The following is a 14544-nucleotide window of genomic DNA, read 5'->3' as shown; positions in this document are numbered from 1 at the left end:
TGCAAAGCCTAATCTGTCTCCTTCTCTGAGGTTTTTATCATTGCTCCAGGGGGATGCTGAGACAGGGGGACCACATGCTGATCTCAGGGAAGGATAAGCTCAGTGTGGACTCTGTGTGTTTATATATTTAAATATATATCTATAAATACATACATGCACAAGAAAACATTGAAACAAGCTTTGAGGTAAGGAAAGAATGAGACATCCTCTTTCCTGCAGGAATAAGTCTAACTCCTTAAGCAGTGTTGAAGGTCAGCCTTACCTTGGAGGGATGAAAAGCACTCACTGGGGCTCACTATAACCAGGTCTGGGTGGGAATTTTTCAACTATCAATTTTTTTGTCACAAATTATTAATTCTGAAAACTGAAACTCTCCACAGGAACACCCCAGTCCCAGTGCAGAGTATCTCAGGAAAGGTCTCTTCAGCTCCTACATGGGATTTCTGAGAGAAATGTGAGAGAAGCAGCCAAGATAACATATGCAAAGCTCAGGACACTCAAAAAGGGACAGCACTCAGTGGGAAAGGTTCAACTTTTGAAACTATGGCCTCTCCAGTTGAGTCTGGAAACTTGAATCCAGTTTTCCTCATTCTGGGTCAGTGCTGAAGACTCTTGGACACGAGCTATTCTGAGGCCTGCTCCCAGTCTCTCATCTCTCATCAAAAAACAAGGACTGAAAGTTCTTGCTTTTCTCCCTCTGTGGAGTGGAGATATTTTTGAAATCCTGAAAGTGCTGGGAGGATGGGATACCATTTCCTGACCGCTCCACCTGACCCCAGAAGCTGTAACATCTGCAAAACATGTTCCAGCAGTTGTCCAAGACCTAGGTCAAGGACACAGAGGGTATTTCCCCAGGGTACATTTCTGTTTATGTGACAGAATGCTATCATTTTTTATCAGACACTGTAAACTATCAACAACAGCAATGGGAGACCAGTGATCCTTGCTGTGCTTTATACCTGTAGCTAGGTAAACAGATCATGACTTGCTGACATTTTTGGTAGAAGTAAAGAGTGAGAAGATCTGTACAGCATGTGGAGAAATTGCCCCCTCTGTAACCAGGGCTATCTCCACAAGGGTGAGCTGGAGAGGAAAAAGTAGAAAGGTGTCCTCTCCTGGATACAAGCTGAATCCCCTCCTTGAGCCAGTTCTCACAAAACCACAGCACTGAGAAAGGGTGTTGATCACGTGGAAATCAAAGGGATTTTTTTTTTAGATTAAAGGAGAAGAGAGAGAAGCAGCAGATTCTTGTGCCAGGACATATGCTGCACGATTCAGGAGACCTAGAGCCAGGTACACCGTGCTACACCACAGACATTAGCTGGGAAAGGGTTGAAGGAACCTGCCCTGATGAGAGTAGGATTTCCTATAATATATTCGAAGAATTATATTTAGCAATCTAATTATGTGATACCACAAGTAAATTGGGAACAGTGCAATATAGTTATGTTCAGACCATCTTATCTTAATTTAAGTTATGTTCTCAATTATGTTATAACTTAAGTAAAAAAACTAATTCTACTCGCTTCTTGGCAACGAGACCTTTTGCCCATGGAAAGCCTCAGGTCATTTGTCTCACACCTCCAGTATTTCCTGGACATTTAACTTCCACTTAGCCTACCTAATGCTGAGCTGACAAAAGCTGTCTTGGTAATGGGCACTCATACGTGCTAAACTACTACCCATACTCCTATCCTATTCTATCTCTAATGATTATCATATAATATTTCCTATTTTATCTTATGCTTAATACTATACTTAGATCTACTAAAGAGTCAGGATTAAATGACATGTGAACAACTATCAAAATGGGTAATACTATTCCCTCTGTGCCAGAAAGACTCCCAGAGTGATACGGTGCATTTGTAGTCATCAGAAACCAAACACAGAGATACCTCCTTATTTCTGGTGCTGGAGAGAGGAGCTGGCTGCCCAGGATGGAATGACCAGCTATACTAGATAATAAAAAAGCACCCAGGCACCAAGGACAGAGAGTCGTGTACTCCCTTGTCCATGTATTTAACTAGGGGAATTTGTGCCTACAGCTGCCCAGTAAATCCAGAGCTCCCAGGAGGGGGAGAGTTGGGGTTGCTGTCCTGTGATGGCTGGTAGCAACTCTGCACCACCTGGAGACTTGGACTTCACTGGAAATGCAGAGAGTGGGAGCAGTGTTAAATTTAGATTACGTTCATTTCTCCTGTCAGAGGGAAGAGGGGAGCAGCTGCCTGTGCCCCTCACCCCACCTCTGGTCTCTCTCTCTCCCTCATACTCGGATGCTTGGGCAAGAAGAAAGGCTAGGAAAGGGCTAGGGCTGGGGGCAGTGGTAGGGAGGCTGGAGGCCCTCTGTCCACGCTGATCTCCAGGGAGAATGTCCCCAGGCTTGGATGTGTTTTTAATCTGTCTGTTCCATCAGCAATACCAAATACAGTCAGAAAAAATAATAACAGGAATTTTGCTGTATATTAACTTGTTATCACAAAATGTAATCTCTTGGTCAAATTAGAGCTGTGTTCAGACATTCTCTTCACTGACCTTGGGCCCATGAAGAGACAAATATTTCTTTCCAAAGGAGGCCTGTTCTTTACTCAGCTGCCTAAGTCTTTTCCCCTTGTAACTAGCTCTTTCTTTAATCTACCTATGGACTATACCCGTCTAACCCAACAAGTAAGGTCAAAGCAGCTTGAGATGTTTTCTTTAACAAGAGATGTCCCATAAAAATCAAAGCTGAGTCTGTGTTTAGTATCAGTGCTCATGTTACTGCTGTGCCCCAGCCAAATTCCAAGCTAGAAGAGTTGTACTCTGCCCTAGATTTATCTTATAGTTTCAGATGGCCAAAGGTACCTCTTCTCTTCACATTCTTAACTGATGTGTAGCTACGAACTGGAAAGCAGCTGCTATAGTCTGCAGTATAGCTAACTGAATTTTAGTGCTGGGCAGAGAGATAGATATCAAAGTGCATGAGGTGTGATGAGTCGGAGAAGTCTGTTAGACATCTTGGGTGGAAGACACTCATCATTTACCCAAGCATAACACCTCAGGCAATCAGTTCAGGATGTCAGATATGCTCCATCCCAGAGTGCCAGTGCCTAATGGCTCACAAGGAGCTAACTGCCTCTCTAATGTACCTGCTTGCTTGGCCAATGCTCTTTATGATGAATGCTTATGGGGATTTCTTGATAACCTCTAAGGCATGTCAGACAGTCCCCTAATGCATGAAGGTTGGGTCTTTGTCCAGTGCACCAGCAGATTAGTCCTAACCTGCCCAGAAGGACATGTAGAGCAGAGGTACTGAAGGACCCTGCTTTGTCCTTAAAGGTGCCAACATGCATAATTCAGCATCCTCGGATAACCTGCAGTCATTCCACCCTTATGGTGACTGTATCAGTATTCGCAATGCAGAGCACTCCTTTAATTTTATTTATTGAGGGACTGATTTGCACAGCAGGGCATCGCTTTGTTTATTCTCCACTATCGTTGTTACCTTTAATGAAGACAATGAAGAATTTAAAATAATAATTAAAAAATATATTCCCCTCAGTTACCGTGGCAACAAGCTTGAGCTTTTTAACTTTGCCACATATTCCATCTGTTTCTCTCTTTTAAATGACAAAACAGCTTCCTTCCATATCAGCATTGTATGGAGGAGAGGAGGTTCTCAGGCAAGGGGAAACAGAAATTCTAGGTAACAAACAACTCACATGACTAACCTGAAGGGAAACCCCTTTCAGGTCAGCAGTGGTTTCCTGCCACCAATGCTTTCTGACAAGGATTTCTCTAGACAAAAAAATGGCCCAAGTCTCTTAGCAGTCAAGACTCCAGGACTTCTCTTACTCCTTCATCACTGGCACAATAGATACGGTGCTGAATGTCTCCCTCCCTTATCTGCATCTCAAGCTAAATCAAACTGCCAGCTGAATGTCCTTGAACTTGACATGAGGCTAGAGCTGGATGTTACACAGCCCAGTTTGGAAGGTGAAGGGCAAGAGCATCCTTGTGATACTGTGAGAGATAAGTCACAACAAGCTGCTTTCCAACAGATTTGGGCAGTGGGAAGTCAGGGGTCTCTTTCACATCCTACACTTCAGCCTAAGCAGACTTTTCTTAGTACTCTAATATGGATTCTGGTCTCCTTCCTTCTCTTGGGCTATTCATTTTCTTGGCAGAAAACCGCTCTCCCCCTAAAGACTGGCTGGCTGCCACTGTTCAAATGTATGTCACACCTGCCCCTTGCTGAGCATCTGACTCACATTTAATCTGGAACCATTTGTGATATGAAGTTGATATCTGAAAGATTTTTCTCTTACTTGTATAGATGTAAAGCCAAAACAATTCTCCTGGGTTCAGTGGGGATATTCTGCTTCTTATGCTTGTCTTACCAATCCCAGGACTATATTCAAAATGTTCCCCTTAGTCTTGCAACTGATGGCCTACTGAGGAACAGCAGTGGACAAAACTGAATGCTTAGAAATACGTTGTGCACAGATGAGTGTCAGAAGGAGAAAAAAGGACAGGAATGTTTTTCTTGGTATGATGAAAATGTATCCCAAATCTCCAGTGGATCTTCCTGTCCACTCAAGGGTATTTCCCTAATCCTTCTACTCTCTACCATTCACAGGCCATGGCAAAAGGGAGAACTGAGTGCTTTATGGGTGATACCGTCTATTGTCCCCTCAACCTGACAAGAATCTGTGCAATAATAGTTCCTTTTTTGCATAAAGTGAGCTGGGACCCTATGTCAGCCAGGAAGTCACCTTATGTGCACAGCAAGCACAAGCTCACTAGGTATCCTAAGAATCAAAGAGATCCTGGCCTCTCTACCTTTCTCTCCAGCTTTCAGGTATTTATTCCTATTATCTAAATGTCTCCTGCAGTTTTCTATCTTCATTGGCAGTAGATTTTGCTTTTCCTTGTTGCGCCCCAGTGTTTCTCCCAGATTCCAGTTCCAGCCACCTGGAACTTTAGTTCCAGGCAGGTTGTATAACATTTTGATCTTTTGCCTGTCATCATATATCAGTTTATTGGTTCCTTCTGTCCTTCCAGTTAAACAGTAGATTGCAGCTGGAGAAAAAAAAAAGTCTGTTGGCTGTTTTTCTTTGGGAAGCAGTCTGAGAATCCATCCAGTGATGGAGCAGCAATCCTAACCAAGCCTGAAATAAAAGGTTTAACCTGGCCATGAGAGGTTAATGCACCAGCCTCTCACCTCTGCAGACATGGATTCATATCCTGGCTAGAGCTGCCAATGAAATGAGCTTGGTGAATTCCCATCTGTCCACTATTAATGGACACAAAAATACTGTCATGTTGGCAATCTCTGCTTTGGAAAGATCCAGGACTGAAAAACAGAGAAATGGAGCAGTCAGTGGCAGGGATATCTCTGCAGAAAAGCCTGGAGGTCACAGACTGGAGTAGAAGAAGATGATGTAACACTGCCTGAGGTTGCCCCAGGACTAGAATAGCAGGACAGGCACCTGGGTGGGTTTGAAGGAAGGACTGTGTGGTAGTTACAGTGTAGAGAGCTATAATAGAAACAGTAAGATTGGTCTGAGTGGAGGATGAACAGGACAGTCTGTGTGTGAACACACAAGAAGGAACAGCAGAAGGAGGGCTGTAAGAACGACAGATGTTGATGGCACTAGGATGAGCAGGTCACCAGGATCACAGCACATCTACGTGCAGCTTCTCAGGTCACCCAGAAAACACTGGAAAAACAAAGGACAGCTTAAAAAAGGGACAAGATTTTTTGTTGTGATGAGCTCTGGTGTTCTAGCCCTGAAGACTGTCACTGTAGAAACAGCAATACAGTTAACCTCTCCCTGCCATGCAGGGACTGGGGTGCTCCTTCCCTCCTTCTTCTCCCCTCATCTTCTCCAGTAAGCAGGGAGGTTCCCAGAAATGCTATTGTTTCCCAGAGAAGACAGAAAGTTAGGAGAGCAGCAGGAATGTCTGCCTGTAACCTTGATGAGCCATAGAGCCAGGGCCAGAAGTCTTGACTAGGCAAAAGAGAAACAGAGGGGTTTGTTTGCTGATGCTCTTCAATTCAGAGACCCAGAAAACTGAGGAGAGCTGAAGATCAGGGTGGGGAGTGGTGAAGCTTGTCTGCTGACCAACCTGGCGTGGAAAGAGTGGAAGAGCATTCCTCAGTGAAGCAAGAATTGGACACTGTTGGAGGAGAGCCAGAAGGGCTGTGTGTGTGGTGTTTAACACGGGCAGGGTGGAAGAAGCACTCAAAGAGTAGCAGAAGATAGGAAAACAGGGCTGGTTTTGTGATCACCTTGTATCAGGACTTCTAACAGGAATGTGCACTCTCTGAGTGACAAATTCCCAGCAGTACGGCTGATACCAGCCTTAAGAGACACTGGTGAAATTCTTGAGGAGCAGAAGGGGAAAACAGATCTGTAGCATCTGCTGTAATATCACATGTGTGAGCCAGAAGTGCTCAGCGGTAGAAATGCTACCCTCCTGTTGCTTTACAGCTGTTTTTATGGGGGATTTTACCCCTCATTCTGAGGTGTCCTTGTGTATCCACTGAAAGAAACAGGGCCCTGGAGTCAGATGGTCCCATAAGCAGTCCTGATGCTGGCAAGGCACAAGGGTTGCTGCACGACACTTGGTGCTTTATTACTGCCTCCTTTACATTGTGTGTAACTGATGGTTGTGCTGTTAAAGAAGGACAAATATGATAAATAACCATGGGAAAGAAATCTGTAGAGATGGATATTCTACTGTAAACCATATGTCTCTGTCTAGTGCCACTGCACAGGCTATACTGAAAATAGCAGAGTAATAAAAAGCAAGGTTTCCTACATTTTCAGTAATGTTTTCTGACCACCTGAAATATTAAATGTTGAGAGACCAGACAAAATTTCAGCCCTGGAGGCCAGACAAAACCTCCACACGTCAGGCCCTCTGGGACCTCTTGCCAAGGGACGGGAATTGTCACTGTCAGCCAGCTCTTCCCTGGCAGCAATCCCTCCTCCTCCTGCTAGTGGCAATTCTGCACCCCAGAAAAAGGCCAGTTTTCACTCCAACCCTGGTGACCATAAACCTTAATCTGTTGGCCTGTGGCATTAGCTGTACAAGGAAGGAAAACTTACTCAGAGGAAGAACACCAGCATAAACTGGGGAAAATACAGAATACCAGCGCCAGCAAAGATTTAAATCTCTAGTTTCCCAGGAGCCCTGATGACAAAGTCAACCAATCAGACTTCTTTCACGCTCACTGATGAGGATGTCCTAGGGGGAACAGCCCCTGGATACCAAACCCCATTCATGGCTAGGCATATCAGTGCAGGTATTCCTTTGCAGGTCTGCTCCTAATCCCCACAATCACCTGCCTTTGCTCTCTTAATCCAGTTTATTATTCACCTCAATTAACATCCATATAGGGAAGACTTACCAGAGGCCTTTCTGCTCTAGTAATGCCCTGACCATCATCTTTTGCTCCAAAGTCTTCTGTAACAGCTGTCACCACCAAGCTTTCAGTCTATATCAGCTCTCTGAATTTCTTGATTTCTATCTTCTACAGCAACTCCTTACAGGAAAGCTAAAAGTGCTTAGCAAAGCAAGAACTAAGCTCAATAAAATCAGGTGTTTGGTGCTCCCAGGTGGGCAGCAAGACGTGAATAAACACAATATTCCCCAGGTTAGAAGCAATCCTGTCCTGCATCCAGGGAGACCCAGTGAGAGGGTAGTTAACTGTTGCCCAAAACCAAGAATGTCTTCCCCAGTTTAAAATAAAGGATTTTGAATCTCACAAATATGCAGTCCAAGGTCATACTGTTTTGGTGACTGTTGCCCTGTCACACAAGGCACTATGGGTAGGTAACCCAGGCAAATGGAAATAGCCAAGGAGTCATTTCTCCTCTACTTGAGTAGATGGAAAAAAACAGTCCTTCCTGCCTTGGAGCTCTGGTTCTTGGGCCTTAGAGAGCTGGGAAGATTACCTTTTTGCTAGCAACTATAAATGTAATGTGGGTTTTCAATTGGATTTCTGCCCACCAGGTTCATAAAAGTGAAACATCACAGGAGAGAAGGAGCCTTTGCAATCCTTGCTTCCATGCCTATCATCTTCTTCTAGCTGCTAAGAGGAGCAGAAGGATTTGTTCCCCTACCCATCTTCCCTGAGCCATTTTTCATAGTGGACAGAGAGGGGCTTAAACGTTGCAGATGGCTGAAAATCTTGTGGCATCAGCATGGAATGGCTGTTTCTGTTCATGCTAATAGTCCAAAATGAACAGTAGTAGCAGCAACATGCCACTGTGAGGCTTGCTCTGGTTCCTTTAGTGTCAATCAGACAAAAAAAATGAACCAAATATCTAATGTCAAATAGAGTCTGAGGCCTTTTTGGCCCAATGTCCTCACGGTCACTAAGACTGATTTGGCTCCCTAAGTGGTAGCAATGGAAAGTGAGAAGGCTCATCAAGACAGTTGCCAGCATTGTTAATGTGTTGTTCAGCAAAGCTGGAGCTAAGCAGCTATACAGGACATTGGTGGGTTAGGCATAGAGAGGGAACTTTCAAAGCCTCTTGCTTTGTTTGAGTGCCATTTGGCTACCAGGTCCCATTAACTCAGCTCTCTGCAATAGCTGGGAGCACACAGATCAGTGTTGTATAGCCTTTTCTTCTCTGCATGGTTTTGGAGCAGCATTAAAGGTGACTAGCATCTGGTCATCTAACTGCTTTCTGTCTGCTAACCAAGGCGGTGGATGGATGTGCAGCATCCTATACATGTGGCCTTTTGGTTGGAAGGTCTCTCAGTCTGGCCTTGTATAAGTCCTTCCACATGTTCACTCTTCAGGCCCTGCCTCCTTTTATCTTATTTCTTCCTTTTGTTACAGACAGAATTTATTGGTATATGGCCACCATACAGGGCATAAAGCCTCTGGTAGGATAAGAAACCAGCTACATTATAGGTCTGCACAGTAGGTTGATTATTTCCATTCTCACATCAAGTAACAGCAGTGAATTCAGACGCTTAGTGCACAGAGCAACTGAAACCCATCACCCTGAGCAACTGAAACCCATGGAGCCCTCCACTCCCCATGGTCCTCCATGCAAGACAGGTATTTGCCAGCATACATTTGGATGCACGTGTTTCACCTCTACAGCCCTCTCTGTAACTAAGTGTGCAGAGAGGTGTTCAGATAAGCATGTGTTTGAATTGTTCAACTTACAATATAAAGAGTGATCCTTTTAAAAAAAAAATACAAGCAGTTATATTAATATTTCAAGAGATCCATTTGTTGGGGACAGATACCTGGGCTTGGAAAGCTTAAGTGACAGGGCCTGAAACTCACTTTCCATGTTTTTCTGCAGATATGTTTTTAATACCAATGCCTTGGACTGATATCCTAGGAAAGCAGAGGGGTTTTCCTGGCATCTGGTTTCCTGGGCTTTTGGCTGTTGGAGGCTACAGCATCCTGTTGTGAGGGGAGTGTATTTTACAGTGCCCTGATGGGATTCTATCTATATCCAAATATAATGGCTCCTTCCTAAATCTCAGGTGTGAGGCAATGCCAGACATGGCCCAGCCTGACACCATTTTACTACAATGAACATGTGAAAATAGTATGATTTCTGCATTGAGTTTCCAAGCCAGGAATTAACTGAGCCAAGAACAAATAAATAATTCCTTGTTTATTCCTCTGTTAAGCTTTGCTGCTGTTGTCAGGTCAAAACAGGTCAGGAGAATTGCTCTCTGTGCCCAATAGAAAATATTACTCACTGTTACAGAAAATTAATAAATGGCAGCACTCCAGAGTAGGGAAAAGACTTCTTCTCTCTGTAATTCATACTAATGTTTAGTAATCTCTATTCCCTAACTACAAGTGGTTGGACTATCCCTACTTCTCTTCCAAGTAGTAGAAAACTTGAAGCCAGAAAGGTGGAGGTGCAGATCTGCCTCAGTGTTTCCTCCCACATGGGCCCCCACCGAGGTTCCCCCCTGCAAATCTCTAGGGTTGGTGCTCTGCTTGGCTTCCAGGCAAATTCAGGGACAACGCGCCTGGAAGCACTGAGCTGGTGAGCTGAACCCATGTGAAACGTTCCCATGTGAAAGTGCCCGGGTTTTAGTGTTCAACAGAGCATCCCTGCCTCAATAAAGCCATGGGGCCTGCACCCCAACCTCCTTCTGAAACTCTCCCCCCTGTAACATCATGGTGGGAGGCACCAGGGATTGCTGGTACCTGCAGCCTGATATGCTTGCTTCCTTTGCAGGTACTTTTGAAAAGCTTGTCAGTTTGTCATTTGGTTTCTGATCACCAGGAAGTTTACTTTTGGCCTTACATCTCAGATAAAAATCAGGCTGAGAAGTGGGGATATTCCCTAGCAATATGAGCATTGCTTCTACATGCTGAATCTTGAAAGGAGAGGTTTCCTGGGACTTGATCTCCTCTGCCACAGGCTGCTTCTCTCTGGCTGCTGAGGACACTCCACAGTCTCTTTGCACAGCAGGACTGGAGATACGTGGCTCAGGAGCCTGGCTTGTGTCCCACCACAAAAACACACACACTGCCCAGGCAAACCCTGCCCTGAGCTAGCAGCCAGCCCTGGGGAGACAGTAGCCTGCTGTTGCATACCTGAGCTGGCTGTATTACAGGGGTGCTGAAAAGGCATTTTCTTGGCTAAGATTGCCTTTGTGAACAAACAAGGCTGAGCTGGAGGGGCTTGTGAGGACTCACATGAGCCCCCTGTTAAAAAAACAGCCTCGGTCCCTGCAAAGGACATTCCCAGCTCCCAGACTGGTTCTCAGTGAAGATAACCTTGCAAACATACACACTGAGCAGCAGTCATCAGGGTCAAACACAAGACCTAACACTCCTCCTCCCTTTCCCTGCACCTGCACTTTGAAACGGAGATGAGTCCCTCCTGTGGAGGGTACACCCCATGAGCCACCTCACTGACCCTTTCCGTGGTCCCAGCTGGGTGCAGGAGTGTGAGATCCTGCTGCTGCAGAACCAGTGACACTTTTCCATTCAGGAGGAGAAAGTTGCCGGCGTGTCATGATCCGGCTGCAGCAAGGGATGTTCCCAGGCTGTTTTTCCTTGCAAGGAGCCAGACGGGGTGCTCGTTTAATCTGTGAGACAAGAGTCTGGACTGGGATGCTGCTCCACACCTCTGCAAGCCCTCTACGGCCATGACATGTGACTACTGCTATTAGAGTGCTTTTACCTTCATACTTTACACTTCTCTCCTGCTTTTAGTTTTAAAAGCATTTGACAAGGCATGAGCCCTTTCCAGAGAGGTGCTAAGCACATGTTGTCACCACTGAAATAATTCACAACTGCAAGAGTCTCCCATATTTATCTAATAAGTAATTTTCCCCCAGCATTGAGATGAATAACCTGTGTAGAAGAATAAAGCTGCTGTTTAGTGGTGTCAAGCAAAAATACACAAGAGTATAGGGCACAAAACCTGCACTCATCAGAAGTGTTAAGGAGCTTTAAAGAGCTGCTCTGTAATTAACCGGGAAGGAATTTGGCCAAGGAATCCTGTTTAGTGTCTCCCTTTCTTTAGGGAAGAACCTGAGTTTTTCTGCACGTGGCAAAAAAGGGATTTACCAGAATATTGACAATATTCTCATTCCTATGTGACAGTACATCCTTGGTGCAAATAGCAGGTATTGCTTGCCACCCATGGTCCATTGCCCTCGTTACTTAAAGACCCCAAGCACTTACATTTTGCCAGCCGTTTGGAATATATATACTAGCCATAAAAAGAACCTTAAAGAGTTCCTGCACTTTGTACAAATGGCTATTTATGACCTGCCAACAACGTTGTTCTACAGAGAGGCGTGGGGGGGAGGCGGATTGATGGAGCACTGAGCCTAATCCATCAGTCACTTTGCTACAAACTCTAAACAGATTTTAATTGTGAGGCCAGATTTACTCCAGCCATCTGTATAGCAAACATGTCTCCCCACTGAAATGGTGAAATACTTCATTCTGAATGCTCTTTTTCAGTGTATATGTTGTATCAATGTCAATAAAATATTTGTCACAGCAAAAATGCAAGCCTGTCTGCTGCATAAGAGAAAGCCCCGATGAAAAGCAACACTCCCAGATTTAATGCTGACTAAACTTCTCCGTTTCATCAGAAATTAATGGGGTTGGGGAAGAGCCTTGCAATTAGAGGAGCAGGGCTACAAATTCTTGCCCTGCTGTTTGTTTTCTTTATTGGAAAGATCTCAGTTCTCCGAGCAGGACTGGGCTGATGGGTGGAATGGCTGGGAGCTTTTATTTCTCCTCGAAGTAAGAAAAATAAAGCCATTGGCATGCCAAGCTTGCCTACGCCTTCATTCCCCACTCTGCCGGTGCACCCCAAGTTTCCCCCTGACCCAGAGTGGCGGATTTAATCCCCGCCACCCTTTTAAACCATGGCATCTCTGCTGAGACTGCCAACATGGGAGCCAGTTAGGACCAGCCATGGTGGTGCTACAAAGATATTGATGCCTGTGGTCTGAGATCTATCAGCTCATCTCAAATATCCCCTGAACTGTTGTGAAGGGGTAGCAGCTTTTACCCACTGCTGAGCTCGACTCAGTTTGGGCCATTGTACTACAGTATTTCCCTGAGCTATCCAGTCCTTTCATCCCTGTCTCAATTCCATGCTGATTACAAATCCGTTTACTGCAAGAAAACACTTTTTTTTAAATCATTTTATTCCTTTCCTCATTGCTAGCCATAACAGAATTTCTCCTGAAGATCCTTGTATTAAGTGACCTTCATGTAACGTGCTCCTCTCTGGTGGGAGCCACAGCCTGTCGCTGCAGCTCCACAAACAGCCCAACACGGTCACCCTGCTTGAGACCCGGTACCAGCCCTGCCGCGGCACTGCTCGCTCTGCCTCTCGGGGAGGCGCCGCTCCTTAGCTGTGTTACGCCGACCTCTCTGCATTACCACCGGCAGCCTCCACAGCTCCCAGGTCTGTTATAACCCAGTTAATTAGAGCAGCTTTGTTCTGCAATGCCTAAGGCACCTCCTAATAATATTTAGCTCAGGCTAAAAGTGCCCATTACAGACTGAGAGCTTGTTTACCCAGGAAAGGTTTGTCGCTGGGGCTCCCAGCAGCACCACACAGATGAGAAACATGTTCTCCACCATCAATTGTCTGGTGTGTGCAGGTGTCGTCGTTACTATCTGTGAAGGTGCAAATCCTAGCAGTCCCGTTACGTCCACATTTGTATTTTCTCCTGTGACACTGTGGGCAGCTCTCACTCATCTGATGGGATCTTCGTTTATTCGCACAGCTGATGGTGTAAGACTTTAGTCTAATGGTCATCAGTAATTAACCCAAATGGATGCTGGCATGCTAAACATCGTGTACTGTAATTTATAGAGGATACCTCAAATGCATGTCCTTGCAAGGCTTTTCAGAATCTAATTTGCTTTTCACTTTTCTGCTCTTTGCTTGTTCTTTGGCATTTCTCTCTGATGGACAAAGAAAGCAGATGGATGGCTTTCACTTCAGTTTCTAGCCAGGTTTGCTTTCTGAATTTCATACACTAACAGAGAGACATCAACAATGAAAGCCCCAAAAGGAAATTTTTGTTTATTTTTAAGAAGGCTTCCATCACTGTATTTTTTAAAATACATTACTGTGCAATATTTTTATTGATCCAAGGTATTTTGTGGACAGGCTTATTTCCAGCAGAGGCTGTAGTGGGGGTTAAGCCTTGGCCTTGGTACTTCCCTTAAAATAGTGGCTCCCGGGTAATAGTTGTATGGATCCAAAACATTCAGCACAGGCCTCCCGTGCGCAGGAAGGAAAGAGCAGATATTGACAGTCTCTTATCTCTATTTCTGGCCAGTACTCTTTGATCGGGACTGTTAATTCTTGAATCACCAGATGAACCAAGACTTCTGCTCTGTGTGATTCAGAGAGGTCTGCCAGAAGAAGAAAATAGCAGATCAGTGTCAGTCTTTCTGTATTAACCTGGTGATGTTTGTTACACAGGCAAGAGTGTTGTCTCCTGGGTGACATTGAACAGCCTAGGAATGACTCCAAACTCTTCAGGCTTTGCTCTTGCTGGGCTGGCAGTGCATTTCTCCCTTCTCCCATTAGTGGTGAAGTGAGACAAGGAGTATATGGATGTGAAGATGAGAAGAGATCCCAGTGAGGCAAGCAAGAGTTTGGCAGTTAAATTTACCATCAAAAACACCCTAATGTATTCTAGAGGCACTTTAAGTGCACTGCACTAAACACAACTGGTAATACAAAAACAGAGCAGAAATATGCCTTGGATTTCCTTGCCTGTGTTTTATTGCTCTAGTGTGTGCTCTGTAAACCATATGAGCATTTGCATCCAGGATGAGGCATTAGGTGACAGTGCAATTCAGTGGGCAATGTTCTGCCTCTAGGCAGGAAGGTCAGAGGTTCATGTTTTCCTTCTGGCTAATACCTGCTGGTAGCACAGCAGCAAAGGGCTAAAGGGATATGTTACTTTTTGGACCAAGCATTAAACACAGGAACATTGTGAGATGCAACAGGGTGAAAATGAGGATGCACAACCCTCATTTCAGGAATGTTGAAGCAGAGGAGGTACATC

At 44.9% G+C, this 14544-nt stretch overlaps 1 long non-coding RNA gene across 2 annotated transcripts in view; it reads right to left on the bottom strand.

Moving 5' to 3' along the window:
* The window catches only part of LOC136991665 (uncharacterized), a 135880-nt gene that overhangs the window by 22595 nt on the left and 98741 nt on the right, over positions 1–14544 (bottom strand). The window lies entirely within an intron of this gene.

Source organism: Apteryx mantelli, chromosome 3, assembly GCF_036417845.1.
Source record: "Apteryx mantelli isolate bAptMan1 chromosome 3, bAptMan1.hap1, whole genome shotgun sequence".
NCBI classification, from domain to species: domain Eukaryota; kingdom Metazoa; phylum Chordata; class Aves; order Apterygiformes; family Apterygidae; genus Apteryx; species Apteryx mantelli.
This window is presented reverse-complemented; position numbering and strand designations above follow the sequence as displayed.